The sequence below is a fragment of the Micromesistius poutassou genome, assembly GCF_964030765.1.
Source record: "Micromesistius poutassou genome assembly, chromosome: 15".
In the NCBI taxonomy this organism is placed as follows: domain Eukaryota; kingdom Metazoa; phylum Chordata; class Actinopteri; order Gadiformes; family Gadidae; genus Micromesistius; species Micromesistius poutassou.
The window spans coordinates 6,702,947-6,723,844 of record NC_140285.1 but is presented as its reverse complement, the minus strand read 5'-3'; the positions used below and the strand labels follow the sequence as shown (position 1 = coordinate 6,723,844).

General features: G+C 47.7%; 1 protein-coding gene across 1 annotated transcript in view; it reads left to right on the top strand.

Annotated features, from left to right (window-relative positions):
* Positions 1 to 1,070: 1,070 nt before the first annotated feature.
* The window catches only part of fignl2 (fidgetin like 2), a 51,362-nt gene continuing 31,534 nt past the window's right edge, over positions 1,071 to 20,898 (top strand). Inside the window, exons 1-2 of the mRNA XM_084479112.1 lie at positions 1,071 to 1,165; positions 2,929 to 3,023. The gene's annotated coding sequence lies outside the window, so the exon portion shown is untranslated. The remainder of the gene's footprint in view (positions 1,166 to 2,928; positions 3,024 to 20,898) is intronic.

The window sequence follows — 20,898 nt, the reverse complement described above, 5'->3', positions numbered from 1 at the left end:
TGTGTGAGAGGCGGGTCACTTCGCTCACCTGATGATCCCCTTCGTCATTACTGTGGTGTGGGTAGTGGAGGAAATGGTCTAGGGCCGCAGCAGGGCATCTGTCCTCAGGGTTCAAAGGTCAGAGGCGTTCAGTCAGCCACCTCCAGAGGGAAGCAGGTGTGCGATGGATCCAGTCTAATTGTCTCTACGTACTGTATAATAGTCCAGTTTAGCTTACAGTGACAGCTATCGAGGGGGTGAGGGCTGACCAAGAGGAGGAACAGGAGAATGACGTCAACTGTCACACCAAAGACACAGGTGAGGGGAGCCAGACATCAACTATGATGGCCCTGGAAATAGACTTGAAGTGTGGATTCTAAAGTCAGAGGTATGGCCGTTTAATAGACCCCACGATGAAACAGAGAAACAGAGTAAAGTGTTTTCTGATGTTACTATTTATATTTAGTCTGTTGTAACTCCTTCAAAACTGGCTCCAATCTAGGGGCACTGGTCAGGAAGTATATGGCGTTGGGACTCCAACCAAGGTAGACCTGGTTGTGTGGGCTGATGAATCAGGATTTTATTAACATCAGGATCTTTATTAACATACTGGGTTCATCCAAAGATGGTCAAGAAGCTCATATAGCGCTCATCATAGCGCTCTGAGATACGAGATATTGATGTCAGACCCAGATACAGCCTACTGCTGTTACTACTGCTGTTAGCTCTAGTTCTGGGTCAGGTCCTGAGGCAATAGAGGAAATTAATTTACATCACTTGCTGAGCCTTTGCTCAGAGTAGCAATTAGTTATTTACTATCATTGCTTAATTAGTTATTATGCTATAATACAATTATTTGAACTGACAGAATTGGCAGCAAACAGCTGCCTAAAAACGTAACTCAACCAGACAAACCTTGTGAACTGTGAGACTAGTCACTTCAACTGTGTTCCCTTATTAGTAACTGACTTTTCTGATGGATCTGCGGTGTAAAGACGCGTTCAAAACCAAAAGAGAAACCAATATTCTGCAGGCAAAATTTGATTCCTTTAATTGACTACATGTCCAAGTGGAATGTGAGACCGCTGTCTTGACTATGAAGAGGAGGAGGATGTTGAAGTAACAAGACTCAGCTTGCATGGAATTAAAGCAGGTATCAGCGCATCAGATCATCCAATGTTTCCAGGTAGTTTAATATTTGAATATTGATGTCTTTAATTAACTATCACAATATTTAGACCCCGAAGTTGTCATCGTGTGCAACATGTTTCAGTAAAGACGAGTAGGCCTATATCAGACGAACATGTGACGTTCCACATACCCGGATCAAGGCTGGTAAATATGATATGGAGCTATCTCTAGACTCTGGTTTAAGATAGTATAAGAAAACAGGACCAACCACCTGCACTAGTTAAACGTATCGGTAAAAAGCTCCTGTTAGCAGTCTGGGGCCAAAGGTTGAATCTGCCTGCAGTGAAATGCAGTGAAATCCGGCAGAGATGGCTTTGGTTCTACCCTCTTTCGTTTTCTATTCGACCTAGAACAAAAACGAATAATACTGACAGATAATAATAAAAAATAGAATACCATACAGCCAATAGTTAGGTTATCAGCAGCAGGAATGCGATAATGAAAGCAATCTTGGGCATTACTATTCTGACAGCCGACGGCACTAAAATACATTTGGTCGGTGTTTTAAGTCTCTCCATATCTCTTACAATATATCTTGCCCCAAGGCTACTGCTGGGACGGGAATGCGATGTCCACTCTAAATTGTTTTAAGAATACATTTACCATTTATTTGGTCTCGGCGTCGTCACAAACCAAACCCGGCCCTGGCCACCAGGTGTCGACCTTGTCTTTAGAGCTTAACACGTTGTGCTGAGCTGCTGGCTACCGATTGTGTTTACTTCTATAACCAGGTAGTAGTTGAGTAAGAGATGACTAGATTCTCAACCAAAATCAACTATCAATAATTTTGATATCTGTATTTATGTATTTTTTAAGAATAACATTTTCTATAATAACATTTATCCTATTCTCCCGAAGCCTTTGTCTTTGAGTTATTGGTGCAGTTCAATATATCTTCCAACAGGTCTATATTTAATTTAGAATTAAATTTGATTAATTGTATTCTTTTGGAAACCACAATACTTTCATTTTGCTGCTCACTCTATATTGACCTCTGACACCTTAGACACCGCTTCCACTGTGGTTTTTCCCTAATAGACATTATATGTTTGCCTATATTTGATTTATATTTTCACTTGGAGCAAACGCATTTAGTGAAGGCATCCTACCGCACAAGATTGTCTTCCTGGCCCTTTGGCTGCTGCTGTTAGCTAATGTGTCTGGCATGATAACTTGGTGCTGATTGATCCATTAATATTTAATAAATTCCCGCTTTCCTTTACAACCCATTTTGTTACAGGCACTGGTGGGGCCCTTTTTATTTTTTCTATTTTCTGCATGGCTGGACAGATATTGCACTATAATGCACTTTGGTTGCAGATGATCAACAATCTGCCCTTAAAGCCTACCGTTGCAAATTGTTTTTTGTTTTCCCTACTAAAGGTCTCATTCAGAGAAACCAAATAAACCCAAATTCATGGCTGCTGTCCGATAAATAACAAAAAATGAATTGAGGAAGACAAATAACAGTTTCCCACTCAAAGCGAGTCTTTTCACACCACCGATGTAAACGCGTTTGAAATAGTCGAAACAATACTGATATCTGGCGTAAACATCCCCAGTCGGGGTCAGTGGCTCAACTTGCCATTTTTTCCTCAATTTATTTAGGTTGTTAATGATAGGCTATCGGATTCCTATCTCTATTTCCTGCCCTCTCTCTCCTGCCTTGCTCTTTGCTCTAGCCTGGAGGAGTATTTTTGTGTTTTTTTTACCCTCATCTGGAGGCATTCTGTTCAACGGGCTCCTCTTTCTTTGCAGGGCCATGCGCTCCAGCGAGCACGCTGCTCTCTGGCCAGGGCTGGTTGGCTGGGCACCAGGCGATTGGACCCAGTGTGATTGTAAGAGCTACACCGGTGAGAATCCTTGCAGATACACATGGTTGCATTTCATCTCAGACCCCTTTTTTTCCTCATTTTCACGGTCGACACAACACATGCTGCTTCTGCAATATATATATATATATATATATATATTTTTTTTTTTCATTGTTCTTTTTTGGATTATTTTCCACACTAGTCCCGGCCTCTTATGGTATGCTTCTGTCAGCCTCTAACACCGGGGTTGTAAAGAAAGGCAGGGGTTTGGTGACTTGCGGGTGGTATAGATGGTGTGGTGTTGTGGTCAGCTGTGGTTTGATGTGATGGCAGAGCAGCTGAGGGGTGTCTATTTTCAGCCTGGACCGGAGGATTGTTGTGGACAACTGGGGGTGCTGAGTCCTAAAGCACCCTTTTTGTGATATGTTTTGTTTGAAACAAAGAGAGAGACACTGAGTAAAAGAGAGAGCCAGAAGGGTAGAGAGAGAGAGATTTCTCAATGTCCTGAATCCCAGTTTGAGGCCTAACTTGACTAACATGACAGCCTTACCAACGCACAGGACACAGTCATCATAAATTCTGCTCCGGTCTCCCGACAGAGCATCGCCACGGACGTTTCTCATAAATGGCCATGTTAGATGATTATCTAAACTGGGTCGTTTATTAGCGAAATCCCTCCAGAAAAGCCCATGGAGGAAATTATTTGACCGACTTCTCTGACCAGCTCATCAAGCCGTTTCCTTTTGAAGACTTCCCGGCCTCCTCCTCCTCCGCTATTGATTGTGTGTCGGTGAATGTGAGACTTCGTTGTGTCGGGGTCTGCCGCCCTGCTCTTTGCAGTTTGCTGTTCAGGTGTTGAATCGATGTGTTTGTGTTGGCTTTGGAAGGGCGCAGCCAGGCCTGAAGCTAATCTGTAGATGATAATGGGATTGTAAACGTCTGGCGAAGAGATAGAGGTAATGAAATGAGCAGCCAGGACTGCCTGAGAGAGAGAGAGAGAGAGAGAGAGACAGAGAGCTAACTGACAGCTACATCACATGATGTGTGGAGATTCAGTGGGTGTTACGCCATAACGGTTCTCTGTGTGGTCATGTATATGCGTGTGCATGTATGTGTGCACATCGGCATATGTGTGTTTCAGTTTGAGACTGATGGGTTGTGTGTGTATCTGTTTGAGTCATATATGTGTTTGTGTGTGTATATGCCTGTTGCATAATAAAACCCACTGTTTTCAAATACGTGCTTCTGGAGCTGACAACCATAGTTCCATAAGTGCCACACAGGCTACTGTCAACATTAATCGTCATTAGCTCTGTCTGGCTCTGGAGATCTGTAACTGTAGCCTGACATTGCCAGACCAATTAGCAAATGTTAATTTTGGATTTCCAAGGGGAATCAATCAACATGGGCCAACCAAAATGCCCCTGAACGCAATTGGACGGATCTACAATCAGAGCAATGAAAAAGTGTGACACATCGGCGGCAGCCATCTTGCTTGTTTATGAAGGTGCCTCGACGGCCCTTCTGTAGGCTCCTCTGAGGAGTAATCATATATATCCCGCCACATGTTAGATAAAGGGTTTTGATTGGCCCGGCCCAGGCCAGGTCTGCTGGCAATGTGGCTGAACGGGAAGGTGGACAGACGTCTATGCCAAAGATTCTTCCGGTTCCCAGGCTACAACTGTGATGTAAGAAAAGCACCTCTACAGCACCTTTAAATCAGGAAAGGCGTGGCCTGCCAATTACATTCTGTGAAGCGGATTTAGGAGGGGACGGAAGTTCCCCTTTTTGTGACATCCCTACTCCAAAAAAAAATAAACCAATCCTGTAGTCTTTTTATTGTCTTCAGGGACCCAATCCTTGCAATTATCCGCAAACTCCTGTCGCTGAATCTTCATCCCTCTGGCCCTGCCTTCAGCATCATCATATCAGTGCGCAAGCCCTATATGTATCCCATTGTTGTGTGATTTGATTTGGAGAGGAGAAATGGCAGATTACTCTGAAATCCGCCCAAGTAGATTATCCACTCATCTCTAAAGCTCATGCATTGACGTCCCCTCATAATTGCTGCTGTTGGTTGATTTGACTCTGGGGTGGGGTTGGGGGCGGGGGGACAGGGGGGGGCTGGAGTGCCCAGCTTACCCACATTTGAGCCGAGTGGGACCAGTGGTTCTCCCAGCGCGATGCCCAGGTCTGCTTATTAAAATTGCTGTTGGCCCGGTGTTGCCCCCCCCATGTGCCTCTTTCCATTGTGTTGTGTCTGATTGATGCAGACCGGGGTCACCTAAGCCTGGCCCGGGATCCCAGCACGGTGCGCAGGGGGCTAAACGGTTACATGCATTTGTTTCAGCTTGGCCCAGGGGTCTGGTGGCCTGCTTGTATTCAGATGACCGTTGCACCGGGGGTGCGGGCTGTTTTATGAAACCGCGTAAGTTATAGGTGCAGGGTTGAAAATTGCATCATCCTAATACTATATGGTTCTTCCGGTCATTGGTTGATTTGGTTTTCTTGGTCCGGTTTGAGCTCTGTTCGCTTGGCGCAATCATTCCCCCTTCCTTTTCCGGTAGAAGTTTTGAGTGTGCATGTTATGTAACTTATTGACCTTCACAGAGCTTATAAATAGGGTTATGTTTATGTGGTCATAGAATACTGGAACCGTTAACCACTAGAATGCAAATCACAAGCTGTAATTACATGACCCAATCGACCCAAGGAATATGCTGGACATATTTAATTACAGGTCCAACAATTGTCGGTCGCTGTGTGTATCAGAGTTAAGGATTCACAAGCAGCACATCTGGGAAAGGGAAAGAGTGACATCACACCCAGTCATCCAGCAAATTCTTGAGCGCACTAGAATAATTTACAACATGGAGGCATGGACTTGGAAGAGATGGCTCAATGCTTTGAACTTCAGTACATTCTTCAAGATGTAATATATGATATGTCCATGGGTTAACAGTCCTTGTTAAAATGCCATAAATGTGATATAGTTTTGGGTGACTGACATTTTGTTTTTTAAGATCTTCTTTGCAAAATTCTGAAATGATTTGCCTGGCAATTCATCCAAACAGAATCAGAAGTTATCATCACACACTTCACTTATATTATTTATTCCTTATCTCTCTCTCTCTCTCTCGCTTCCTCTCTCTCTCTTTCATTCTCTCCTTTGTCGCTCTCTCCTACTCCATTTCTCTAAACTCGGAGAGGCATTATTTGCGCTGGAATGCGACTGTGTGTGGCGCACGTATGTTTAGGGTGAATGTTAACAGGGGAGCGGGGGTTGGGTGCCTGGGAGGGCCGGGTGGATTGTGAGTCTGAGCGCAGTGTTATGTTTTTTTTGGAGGGGGGGGGTGGGTTATGTCCATGGGGGGGAGAAGGAGGGGGGGGGGAATGAGTAAAGAAGAAGAATGGATCACGGGACAGACGGCGAGATAGCCTAGCATTGAAATGCAGGATTGTCTTGCTAGTTCTCTCTCAGCCATTAACCGGAGCCAGCTATTGTTTCACTCACTTCCCACTGGCACACTGTTGCTGTGAGTGACAGGCCGACGGTGTGCCTCCCGCAGGCCTGCCACATGCTGGGGAGGCTGAATGGCGACGCAGCTGAAACGTCACAAAAAAAGAGAAATGCTTACCTCTACTCTTTAGAGTAGGAAGAAAAAAAAAAACGCAACAACTAACAGGGCGGGGAGCCGTGCACATCACTTGAACAGTTAGGTAATAGCTTTTGCCTCACATCCCTAAGGCTACACACTGACCATGAGCGTTATTTTGTTCGCCGTTCAAGTGATGACGAATGAAATCAATTCCCGCTTTTTTTTTTTAAGCATTGATTTCTCTGCAAATGTCAAATCTTGTGACACATACTCGCTCGGCGCCGGAGTGTTCATTGGTGTGTGCCCGCACGCATACACCGGCCTTCCTCCGGCCAGTCACTGAGGAGGAGGAGGAGGACGAGGGCGGCTTTTGCTGGCTGTCGCCGATCAAAGCCCGCATGTGTATGCCTTCACATGCATGCGTCTCTGCGTGTGCGCCGGCATAAACGACAACCCCCGGTGGGACCCGCTGTTGCCGGCCCATTGGGGAAAACTTTCCCTTTCACCGGCACCCCGCTGGGTCAGCCCGTCCTTGAGGAGACCCTCCTCCTCCACCGCCGCCCCACCCACGGTGCGCCTGTGTGTGTGTGTGTGTGTGTGTGCGAGGAGGGGCACGTCGGGGACCCGCCGCCTGGTCCCGGGGCGGCGATGAAGGAGGCGGCGGCGACGACGGTGAGGGAGAGGCGCCTCGGCCCGGGTGTCTCTCTCTCTCTCTTCCTCCCAGGCCAGGCGGGGCGAGCCGGCTGTCCCGGGGAACTGCGGCGTCAGAGCAGGAGGCCGAGAGCGGGCTGATGTGGGGGAACAATGGCCGGGGACATCTGTCATGCGTGGCTGCACTCCCCTCGGCTCACAATAGGGCCAGGGGACTGGCAGCGGTAGCTTTCTTTTCTCTCCCCTCCTTTTCCGGGGACACTTCTGGCCCTCACAAAGGTTCTTTTGTCCCCTCTGCGCTTTCTGCCAACGTTTAACCCTTCCAGCTTGCTCCTTTTTCTGCCGCTTCTTTCTGTCTCCACCCCGAAAAAAAAAGAGAGAAGAAAACACAACACGTCGAAGCCGTGACTATTCACACACCTCCCTCTGCCTCTGTTTCTCATTACGACTTTTGGAGCTCGCCTTTGCTGTGCCCCGTCACTGCCCCCGCCCCGCTGTGTGAGGGCTCTCTTCAGTGTGCACGCGCGTGTGTGTGTAATGTGTGTGTGTGTGTGTGTGTGTGTGTGTGTGTGTGCGCGCATGCATGCGCGCGCGTGTGTGTGTGTGTGTGTGTGTGTGTGTGTGGGGGGGGGGCTTTGTGAAGGAGGAAGGAGAAGACGCCCAAATGGAATCTGTGTACGGGAATCAAACGAGACAAAGCCTCACACTTCACCTCTTACTCAGCGCTGCCTCCTGAAGGATCACGTTTCCCCACACCGGAGCCACGCTGCATGGAGACGTACAGCGTCAACATAGAGCCCCGGGGGCGCTTGAGACACACACACAGCGTCCACCAACAGCCCAATCTGCTCCTCCGGAGCCCGTAAACGGTGTCCCCTTCCCTCGACCCCATTGGGAGTCAACCAGGCGGCAGAGAGTTTCCAGGCGGCAGAAGCTCTAAAGAGGCCGGCCGTCAGACACGCACTGGCTGCCCGTTGACGCGACACAAATCGCTTCCCCCTCGGCGGACACCTGCCCGGTGTGTTTAGTGAGCGCCTGCATGAGAATGGCCCCGGCCCCGGAGATACCTCAGAATTGCTGCCCACGGCCCGCATTGATTATCACGGGGCCAAGATCTGTTTGTGATGTCTAGGCTGTGGCATGGGTGTATGTGTGTGTGTGTGTCTGTTTTTGTGTGTGTGTGTGTGTGTGTGTGTGTGTGTGTGTGTGTGTGTGTGTGTGTGTGCGCGTGCCCGCCAGCGTGTAATTATACTTGGGAGCCTGTGAGCTGTCTCTCTTTCTTGGTGTTTTCAACACTCGCCCGCCCGATGTAAATTGCAAATTGATTTCTTCCCCATCATCCCCGTTCTTAAGGACTTAAGGGGTTCAAGCTGGTCCTGCGATTGATTGAAGTCAGATTGCAATTTATTATTGCTGTCAGCAACAAGACTTTTCAAGGGGAAACTTAGCAGTCAGTCGGGGGCGGACCTCAACCTGTCCCCTCCGCCCAACGCCGTCCTGGCAAAGTGGAATACACTCGGTACTGTAAACATCATGGCGTCCGCATTAAGTCGCCCCCCCCTACAGGAAACACAGCAGCTCCCCCGTGTGCACTCACACCCTGCTCGAGAAGCGCACATAATCTGGGATTTCCCACGTGCTGCGTATGAACTCCGTGGAGCGGAGAAGAAAACACGGGGGTTAGGAGCCGAGGGGGGGGGGACGGGGGGACGGGGGGTGGGGGTGGGGGGGCTTTCAAATAGAGATCCCTCCATCATCTCTTACGGATCTAATTTATAGCCTCCAGCACTTGAGGCTCCCTGTGCACTGCTTGGAACCGAGGTGCCGTAATGGACTTGCAGGCGCGCTGGACTGCTGGGTCCCACGTTGCCTGCTAATTGTTGGCAGCTGTGCGGAGGGCCCCGCAACAAAGGTCTGCTTGAAAAGGTGATCTGTTGATTGGAGTTTGCTCCGTCCTCTCCTTCTTTAATGGGCTGTGGATCACAGGAGAGGTGGCATCTGGGGTACAGCCTGCACGGCTCACATGCGTGTACACATGAGTACACACGCGCACACAAACACACACACACGTCCCCAGGGCCTAGTGCACTGTAACAACAGTGGCCCATCTGTGTGTTTTAAAAGCGGAAAGTAATTTGGACTGTATTGAATAGTGATGAATAGATTAGTTAGTGTATCTCGTGTTGGGAACCTTCTTGGTTCACGAGGGCATCTTCTCAATTGACCAGCAGTTACCATGAGAGGCACAATAAACCCAGTGGTAATATGAGATTCTGCTAAGGCTCAGCTGTTGAATGAACTGAGCTCAGTCCTGCAAGGCCTTATTAGTTGTGGCAAAGCAATGTGTTACCACTAGGATTCATGGTTCTACTCTCTGTTGTTTGATTGAAGCCATTTCATTAACTAATGTTACTTAAATCTGCTAATACTACAACATCTAGCACTTATAGCACTACTTTATCTTTATGCTCTTTTGTAGAGTGATTGAAACCCATTCCACTAACTCCTACTACTTTGATCCACTAAATTCCACTACATCTCGACTTATCCCTTTTTTTCCTTTAGCTCAGCGGCCAAAAAACTGTCTACTTGGCTTCCCTCAGGATTATAGCTGCCAGTATTGTGAAAACATGCTTCTCTGTCCCCGGGTGCATTCAATTAATGAAAAGTGTTTTGCATGGGAATAGCAATGCAGGACCGTCCTATCTTAAAACTCAATCTTCCCACTGCAGAATACACCTTTCAACACACACACACACACACACACACACACACACTTAGTGGGGTCTGAAGAGGAGGAGGAGGGGCCTAGGAGGACTGAGGGGCCCCCAGTATGTTTCATGTAAGTGGCTGAGTCATGGCGTGTGGTGATATGGGAGCACGTCTTGCCGGAGATAACATACTTGCATACTTTTCCCTGTCAGCATAAATATTTAAGTCGACCTGTCAGTGGGTGCCCCACCCCATGTTCTCAGAGTGGACGAAAACAAAAAGAGTGTGTGTGTGTGTGTGTGTGTGTGTGTGTGTGTGTGTGTGTGTGTGTGTGTGTGTGTGTGTATGGTGTGTGTGTGTGTGTGTGTGTTGATGGGGGTAGGGATAGAAGGGGGAGAAGGCACATGATGGCTATCTGTCAGCCACTGCCTGACATTCTATGGCTTTTACCTAGGAGTGTTTTTGTGTGTGTGTGTGTGTGTGTGTGTGTGTGTGTGTGTGTGTCTGTGGTGTTCGTGTGGTGTGTTTGTGTGTGGTGTTTATATGGTGTGTGTGTGTGGTTTCTGTGTGTCTGTGGTGTTTGTGTGGTGTGTGTGTGTGTATTGTGTGTGGTTTGTGTGTGTGTGTGTATTGTGTGTGGTTTGTGTGTGTGTGTGTGTGTGTGTGTGCGCAACACCTCTCGGAGCTGTCCATGTGATGGAGCGGCCCTCCGGGCGTCCTGTTATGACAGCTCTCTCTCCCTGCCGTGAGACACCTCATCTGGGGCGTGTTCTGACAGGGCCTGCCGCTTGGAATAGCTCTGATGAGAGGCTTAGACCCTCCGTCAGAGAGCGGCCGTCACTCCCTGTCACTCTCTCTCTCTCTCTCTCTCTCATTGTTTACGGCCGTCCGCGGCATGTGGGGGAGTGGCCACCTCTTATCCCTATCTTTTCTCTTTTTCAGAGGAAGCTGTGCAAATTTGTTTCAGCATCATGAAAAAGACAATATTCGACCGAGTCAATACATAATGGAGGCGTATGGATATTTGTGGATTATTAAGGCGCAGGTAAGAGTTGGGCACACTGTTTAGGAACACCGACAGGTAGACTGCAGACTTTTGGGTTTGAAACCAAGAACCTGTCGGCTGGGCTTTTGTATGATTATATGTCCACATTCAGTCACCATTTCAATTGGGTACAGACCGTGTAGCAGTTCAGTCGACCAACCTTGTGTTAACCGTTACCTTACGAAGCCTTTCGTTAAAAGCTGGGTCAAGAGGTTCTCCAAGTTGGCATCATTTGGTACCACCTTTGTATCACCTTTATGTACTCATAGTACAAAGGGGCAGTGGTGTAAAATAGTTCATTGTCAGTAAATATAATGGCATAAAGAAGGATCCCTTCAATCCAGTCGAGTTTCCTTCCAGCGGTGCCGACGGCCAGATAAAGGTGACAGAGTAGGTAGGAATCGTATTGAAAAAGAGCTCTGGCTTGGCCACAGTCAACAGATCAACCGGCACCATCTGTGACCCCCCCCCCCCCCCACACCCCCCAACCTCCGTAAGCAATTATCCCACATCACGTCCGTGCTGACCATCTATATTAAACACGGGCCACAACACCTGAGATTAAACCCCTACTCACCCCTACTCTCCTCCTCCCGTAATCTCACCCCTGCGTGGGGGCCCCTGGCTGGCAGGCCCCTCGGCCAATAGCATGAAGGCCGGCTCAGGGTCGACCTCGCCCCGCCCACCACATATCCCGCCCCCTTTGCCGGTGTTGTTGGTGTTGCCGCCGGTCTCTAATCATGGCAATGGCTGTCATAAAGAGTCCCGGAGCCGAGACGAGCAATAAGCCATGCCATTACGGACGGGAGTGACGAGGGGGGGGGGGGAGGGGGGGGCAGCATGGACCCGTCCCTGACACAGCAGCTGAAGGTCACATGCCGGGCGAGGACACTCCAGATGTGCTCCGTCCCTCCCTCTCTGCCCCGTCCCTTTCCCGCTACAAGGACACTTCATTTTGGTTCCCTTTTTTAATATGTTTTTTATGGTTATTATCAGACGCTGTGTGATGCCAGTCATTGTGTTGAACGCCGAACCACAGCCACTTCATTGTTGGGTCCTGCCTCCGTCCTCCCATTGCGTCCAAAACTCAGCGACAACCTCCCTCAAATGCCCTTTTCTTATTTATTCAAATCTATTCCACATTTGTTAAAATGGCCTGGCCTTTGGTTTTTTTCCTTGACCCTGACGAGGGTTATGAGCTGGCCCTGTTGGGTTTTATTACTGTAATAGAATATAGGCGAGAATAAGGACAGGGGTAAGCAAGGTCAGAGATGAATATGTTTGGGATGATGTTCTCTCTTTTTTTTTTTACTGTGGTCAAGCTGCACAGGGGTGTGGTGGTGCTCCCAGAGTCGGGATAAATCAAAATACTGGATTGTTGGCAGACATGTGCTTGTTCCACACCTTGTGGATGTGCAAAACTTGCAAAGTGGAGAGCAACAACAAAGACACACAGCAGCGGCATGATCCATCTGCAGCTCTTTGAACCAACAGCAAATGTGAACAAGGCTTTGAGGCGCATACTGACGCACACAGACACACACACACACAGACATACACACAGACGGTCCGTGGCGGTGGGGACGTCAGACTAAAGGGCGAACAGAAAGAGGGCGCTGACAAAGAGCAGAGCCGCTGCGGGCTGGATGAGTAGGTGAGGTGAATGGGCTGGAAGGACAGAAGGGCTCGGAGCGAGGGCGCCCGGAGCCCACGGACGGGTTATGACACACGGTGGAACGTTGAACGTGTGCGAGGAGGGTTTCTCATCAGTGGCTGGACAATACTCAAGGCTGAGCGCTCCTTGTCCACTGACCTCGCGCCGTCCCCTCCCAATGTCCGTCTCTACAGCCCGAAAGGCCGTATGGAGGAAAATGAAAGATCAAGGATGCAAGGGCAACGAGCGCGGTCGCTCTCTGTTCACCGACTCACGATTGTTGCAGTTTTTTTCCAAACAATGAGCCGACACAGCGGCCGCGTTCCTTTTCTATTTCTTTATTTTTTTTGCTCAAAGGTTAAACATGGAGGACAAGACTTTAAAGCTCCCCGGCTGCCAGTGCACGGTGCGCTCTGCTGTGAGGGGGGCCATTAAGCTATCAAGGATGTGGCCTGTGAAGAAATGAAACACTGTCCAGAGCCAGTGAATTCCTCTGAGCTGGGGGAGGACGCGGGAGTGGGGGGGTGCACGCTGGGTGGGTGGAGTTGTGTGTGTGTGTGTGTGTGTGTGTGTGTGTGTGTGTATGGGGGAGGGGGGGAGAGGGGAGAGGGGGGGGGGGGGGGGGGGGGGGATTAGCGAAGGTTTGAAGGTGGAGGCCTTGGGGAGATGCTGATGATGGACAGACTTTGAGGACCCCCCCACCCCCACCACCCCATCCATCCGACCGCACACCCTGGGATATCAAGGCACAGAGAATGTAGCACAGGCTGGTAGGACCTGGAACGTTATATTGTGGAGCAGAGGGGGGGGGGGGGTCGGGGGGGTTACTGGGGGGTAGCTGGGGGTAGTCCAGGTCGTTCCAACACGGTGTAGAGTATGTGGAGAGAGGTCGGGAGCTCCAGTCTTCACACAGAGCCCCAGAGGTGGCCAGACCCTCTGCCGTACAGCTGGCCCCCAGACCCCGCACACTTCAAAACACACCGCAGAACGCAGGCTGCGCTGGAGACGGACAGGAGACTTTTCCCGTGTCACTCGCAGATGTTTTCGTAAAATCAACACACTTTGTAAAAGGGGTTTATTTCTCGTTGATAAATGTGTTGTTTTTTCCTTCGGCATAATAGCAGTGTGGCTCCCCAGAACATCAATAAATCTTTTCACCTTATGATACCCAATTCCTATATCTATTTATCCGGGGGGGGTGGGGGGACGACGAAAGAAAAAACATCCACTGTTCAAGGATATTTCTATCCCTGGTGTAACCTGGTGATCTACGGGTAGTGACCAGTGCTCTCTGTCTTCTGTTGGGAGCTGAATATGTATGGTGGATTCAGTGAGCTGAGGTGCATAATTGACCGGAGCAGCACTCCATCACTGTCTGGGGTCGGAGGCTGGCCGGAGACACTGTGCCTCTGTTGCATTTGATTTCCAACAAGAAAGCCACCAGCCGAGCCGTTTTACCCATGTGTTCAATCACCATGAGAGAGACACACGGGTTATCAGTGCAGTGGTGTGGCCCTGTGACCTGGATCTAGCAACCCCTCCATGCACATATTGGACAGACATATTTTTAGACACACACACACACACACCACACACACACACACACACACACACACACACACACACTCATACACATGCACAGTCATACACACTCACACACACGCACACCACACACAGAGTATGTCTGTTGGTAGCCATTACAGAGATGCCAGTAGCTTTTACAGTAACAGTCCAATTATGGATATACATCCTCTCTCCTGCTTGAGTCCATTTGCTTTTACTTTGGCTCCTACTCCAACTAGTGTCACCCTGTTTTCTGTCTCACTCGCTATCGCTCTCTCTCTCTCTCTCTCTCTCTCTCTCTCTCTCTCTCTCCTCTCTCTCTCTGGCTCTCTCTGGCTCTCTCTCTCTCTCTCTCTCTCTCTGGCTCTCTCTGGCTCTCTCTCTCTCTCTCTCTCTCTCTCTCTCTCTCTCTCTCTGGCTCTCTGGCGCTCTCTCTCTCTCTTCTCTCTCTCTCTCTCTCTCTCTCTCTCTCTCTCTCTCTCTCTCTCTCTCCTCTCTCTGGCTTTCTCTCTTCTGTCTCTCTCTCTATGTCTCACTCCCTCCGTCCCTGTAAATATCTAAGCTGCTTCTCACCAATGTAGTAGGATCATTAGTCCACCAGAAATTTTGGCTTTGTTTCTCTGTCTTTTCTTTCCTTGGCTTGAACAAAGAGAGGAAAAAACAACAACATTCAATACTTATTGATTTGGCGACATACAACTTTACCTGGAGATCCCATTTAATCACAAAAGCTGATTTACTGTTGGTCCTCTGACAATCCCATTAAATTGCTGTCTAACTAATCAAGTCCATTCTTTCTCCTGGAGGGCTAATCTTTTATGGGGCCCCCGCAGTACAAATCCCTGTCGTAACAGGATTGGAAGCAGGAACGTGGCGGTTCTGTGGCCCCTGACTTTATGGTACATTTAAAGAACAATAATATCGTAGAATAATGAAAAATAATCATCCTGACTTTGCAAGCCTCACGTTAAATTGCATTTCATCCTCGGGTAAAAAAAACAAAACAAAAGAGCAGCTACAGTTCAATCCACCAATCTGAACGAGGAACACAAACTCAGTCGTTAGAGATTTAATGAATTACTTACTAAATAAATATTTTTAATTTCTCAAGCTCATACGAATGTGTTGCGTTAAGGGAAAATTAGCGATCACGTCCCTTAATGCAGCATTCCTCTAAAAGATAGCTTCTTTCTGTCAGTAGGTGTGCAAACAAACATGTGCATTGTTCATAGACACGGGCTCCCCGTGCGTTGTGCTCACCTCGCTGCGGCCTGCAGACTGGACATGTCACAATCCCTAGCTCCGGCGTTTGTTTACCAGCAGGTCGAGCTCGCCAGGTGTGTTTTTGTGCTCAGCCTGCATTCTATTTGCACGCTGATAAGACATTGTTCACAACTCAGTGGTTGTGAGTGGCACGCAGAGCCCAGCCCAATAGGCTATATTACTGGACAGAGCGGACTGCCGTGGCTTTGCTCCCTAGTGATGGTTTGACCAGGGACAAGTCACACACAGACACACAGAGACAATTTTGCGAGTCATATCCAGTATACCTATGGTACAGCCTATATAATATATACGGCTATCGATGTATCAGGCTAGCGCTTAGCATGTAAATTAAAGGAACAAGTGAGTGAACGTATTAAATCTTGCAGTAAAGAAATGGTTCTATTAAACCTGTGTGTGTGTTATCCCTGCCTTTCCGCGGGCTGTGTGCATGTGCGCTTTATGATTCCCGTTCGTATAGTGTTTCAGCCCCATCTTTTAAATGAGGCGGAACCCCAACAGAAATGAAGACTGGAGCCATGAGACCCTTGATTGTGTTTTATGGTGCACTGGTTAAATTTCACTGGGTCACTCCCATTGGTTTGCCCATGAGATGAGATTGGCCTCCTTTATAGTGTTTCCCTTATATTACTTTTTTTATTATTATTTTGAAAATCCAAATGGTCTTTATATTTTGGTATTGTCTTTAAACTGAGCCAGTTTCACCTTTCCATTCATTGAGATGCAATTTGTCCCTGAGCAACCTCATGTGTTGCTTTTGTCATTAGATCTATGATGGAAAATGTCACTGACTACATTTCCATTAGAGTAAACCTATGTTATTTCAAATTGAATGTGATGGAAGGCTGTAATTGCTTGCTGTCGCACTACCTTTAGGAGTTCAATACTGTCAATAGAGTGCCATTCACCAACATGTTTCCTTTGCCTAAGATATACAGTGTTTTGATAAGTGGTTGTCCACAAGGTGCATTGTTTGGCCAGCGATGGACATTATTACTAAGTATTTTTTAGTAAAATGTTGAATCAAATATTGTGGTGATGTATTGCTCTGACCTCTTGTATTTTTAGAAATGACAGTATTAGAAATGTATTTTCTAATTCAATTGTTTACTTGTTTACCCCACTATACTAAAACATCAACATAAATGGAAAATAGACTTTCCAAGGATGTAGGTGAGGCGTAAAAATAAGAAGATGCAATCAGGGTTAATTAAAAACACACGTATTGATGTTCTGAACAAGGCAGTAAACCACAGTGTGTGGGTGTAGTGTGTATGTGGTGGCGGTGTACTACATTTATATGATCATATTATTTAGATTGCACCTTTCTAACCTCCACGGCCACTCAAGGCTCATTACAATTAGTACCTTTGTAATTCCATCAGTTACATCCCATCCCCTGACAGCCGCGTCAACATCCACGGCAACAAACAGCAAGGACAAGCTTCGTCCTGCTCGGGGGAAACCAGGGGGCCGTCCAGTATCGATGTTAGCACAGAGCCGGGAGCAGTGATTGGTGGATTGAACCAAGTAAGAACACAGTGGTCTGGGGCCGGCGGGCAGGCTCAGCCCCAGGTTTCCATGGGGACAGGGCAGGATGGCGAGGTGGTTCGTTAGCAAGCAGAATAACGGGGGCAGGGACGTCCAGGAAAACGTGACCATGGCCGGTGATGAGCCAGCCCAGGGGACCCCCAGGTGAGCAGTCAGAACGAGGGGGGGCCCAGGGAGACGGCTCCTCAGCGGGCACGTGTCAAGATGAGATGAACCCGATGCAGCCCAGCTCCAGGGGATGACCCGGTGACATGTCCGGGGGGGATAGACGTGGATGTGTCTTTTGGACGAATGGAACTATTATTCAAATGAACAGACCTGATGACAATAGATAACGGCTTCACTGGCGGAGAGCTGTACGCATGAATCATTCAGCTCATTGTATTGGCCCAGAATATATTTTAACTGGCTAACGCAAACTCTTGATAAATATAAATACACATCAATAAAACAATCACTGCTGAGGTATTTGGCCCAAAAGCATGTTGATATTTGATCTTGACTGTAGTCCAGCTCCAGCCGTGACCCAGGGGAAGGTGCTGTCTCGACACAACCAGCCCAAAAGCCCAGCTCAGCACCTCGGCACCATTGATTTGATCTCCTCCCTTATTCCTCCATTGACACAGATACACTGTGTCAGTCAGAGCTCCTCCACCGCATACATCTTAGGTGGAGTCTAAGCAGGCTTATTGTCAGCAGACATGCTGAGTTGTTGTTATTTCCTTCTTCTTCTTTGGTGTGTTCTTTGTTTTTTTTCCCCCCCGATTCAAAAGAAGTACTGCAAAGTTTAAGACAGCGATTGCATTTCTCTCCTCTCATTTGCATATTTAGAGTGGGTTCCCACTGGAAAGATCAAGGCAATCTATGACTGGCCAATCCTGGTCCAGTGCCAGGAAGACTCTGTCGATTCCATTAAAGGTGGAGCCAGATGTTTGTCATTACCTTTATTGATAACCACAGGGTCAATACTGTGATTTATTCTGCCGGGACAGGACTAAGCTTTAGTCACAAGTTTCTCCTGGGCGTGATCAATAGTACACAATGGACAAGTACAACATGACCACACATGAAGTGGGAGCATCAGCAAAGCTGTGGACCAATCACACGAGTCTCTGTGCGCCTACTGGGCAGCTACTAACCCCTTAGAAACTACTTTTGCTTTGAAATTCTAGCCTAAATTCTAGCCTCAAACAACAGTATAATAACAGTGTTCTACAATGTGCATAGATAAGGTCTCATTTCTGTGCATGTTGAGTTTACATATTTGTCCTTAGAGCTATTGCTTTCGTCACCCTTCCTTGATTATTTTTAAGCATTGGTAAACACTCTCAGGTCACATAGAGATTTCTCACCCCACCCCCACCACCTCCCTACGTGGCACGAGACATATCTATTACCCAACGTGTGACTGTTAGTCACAGCAGAACTGACCACGTGCCTATGGGCCTGTTTTAGCATTGCACAAGCCTGGTTGGACAGAGATACATTTCAAAATATTCTACATGAAGAGCCTTAATATCCCCATGTGTATAGAATTGCACAGTTTGCTTCCTGTTAACGTTTCCCTCATCACATGTCACTTTGTGCATGTAGTAAGCGGGTTATATCCTATTCCTTTTCATGTGAGCCGGTTGTATGTAAATGTGCATGTGTGTGTATTTGTAGGCCATGTTTTAGCATTTCACATTTCCATACAAACTCTGAACAGTTTGGAAGTATCCATTTCAATCTCAAAAATCATCAGCATTGCAAAATACTAATCAGAGATCATGGATCATTCCAATCCCTTAATAGAACATTGATGTGATTAGCTTGTTCAGCCCCACGTTTTGATTCCATGTGGTGCTGGTTGTTATCCTTTCGCCTACTTACAGCGAAGCAGTAAGTAGCAGTGAACCTAAGTCGGCTAACAATGGTTACGATGGGTCTGAGACCATTAGCCTAAGCCAGCCTAGTCTCCGGTACCGCTCGCTAAGACGAATAGCTCTGTCCGACGGAGCCCCACCACCACGGCCGGTACACGGACCACTCTGAGCTGGACATTCCTCTGCTGGCCGCGGCTCCATAGGAGGAGGTCTCTGACAGCAGAGACGCTGAGTTGCGCGACCGGACCCAAATGTAATTACCTCTCGCTCACAATGTCACACTGCAGCCCCAGCCCTGACAGCCTCCGCCAAATGGAACATTCAGGGATTGAATTAACCTCCAGCCAGGAGCTGTGCGTTTGCATTTGGGTGTATGTGCGTGTGTGTGTGTGTGCATCTGTGTCTGTGTGTGTGTGTGCGTGTGTGTGTGTTTTTGTGTGTGTGTGTGTGTGTGTGTGTGTGTGTGTGTGTGTGTGTGTGTGTGAGAGAAATTGGGGCCGACGCATGCATTTTGTGAACCACACCTTTTCCCAAGTCCACGGCTGCAGAGGTAAATCACAGAAATGTACTAGCCGTACTAGCTCACAGATTCCAACATAATAACGTTGGACAAAATCAACCTCCCGACATTTGAAGCTTGGTATTAATTCTGACCAACGGCCACCAGCCAGCCAAATCAGATGGCTACCAGTGCAGAATACTATGAAACGCTCTCCCATGGCCACTTGTATCTGCCAAGGGAGATTATTGGATATATTATTGGACATGCCGTACTCCTACTTTGCAATTATAGCGCTCTCTCTCCAAGGCAAAGTGAGTCCATCCTTGTGAGTGACAGTAATTTGCTGCTTCCACTGTAAACCTTTGTCACGGTCTTTAGCATCAAACCGATTACGGGAAGTCACTTATTGAGATTGATTGATATTTTCATGATGTGATTTATTTTCCGCGGAGTGTACTGTAAGCACTGGGTGAATGAGCTAATGTAATGTAATGGGGACTTAAATTAGCCATTTATCCAGAGCGCCCCAAGGGTAAAGGGACGGCATAACAGATATATGGTCTACTCGATGTAACCAGGAAAAGACGAGCCACAGATCTTCTTTTTTAATTTTTGTGGTTGAGGCTGGGGAGGGGGGGGGGGAGGGGCGGGGGGGGAGGGAGGGGAGAGCCCTCGCTATGCGAGAGAGTCATTACACTGATTAAACTAAAAGAGCAAGAATTTAAAGCCATAACCTAATTTAGTGAGTAGTTTCGTTCTCCATTAATTATCAGAATCATACATTCAGATGTTCCAAGATGTGTACACACCTGTAAAACGTTTGGACAGATCATGTTCTGGGGTTAAACACCGTTTTTTATCAAGATTTTCAACACACTGCCGTGTATTCCATCACAGTGAGAAGGACAGCCGGAGACGGGGAAAGGAGATTCCACAAGTTTCGGGAAATTGAAATTGGATTGTTTTGTCTGTTAAAGCTTTAGGGAGAAATGAGGGAAGGGAGGAAGGAATATACAATTCTTGGAGGTGTGAGGTGTTCTCAATGACCCTGTAAGACCAGGGAGGGAGGTGGGAGTCGGTAGGCTGGCAGGGCCTTCGTCGCTGTATAATTGAAAATCATTCAGACAGCTGTACAGTTTAACCTTGGTGGACCATGGTCTTAAGTGATGGCCTGGCATGCACTGGCCATTGGAAAGAGAAAGGACTTGTGTGGGTGGACTTAAGGTGTACCGTCGAGACATTTGTCCATATGGTGTGTGTGTGTGTGTGTGTGTGTGTGTGTGTGGTGTGTGTGTGTGAGTGTGTGTGTGTGTGTGTGTCTGTGTGTGAGCATGCAATGTGAATATGTTTTATTCTCTCTGAAGGACAGATGGAGTGGATTTCCAAAAGCCATATAATTTACCTTAAACCCATCCACTGTCACAACAAAGCAATGAAATCTCAATATTTTACAGCTTGATTCCAAGACTTTTTACTCAAAATTCCTGG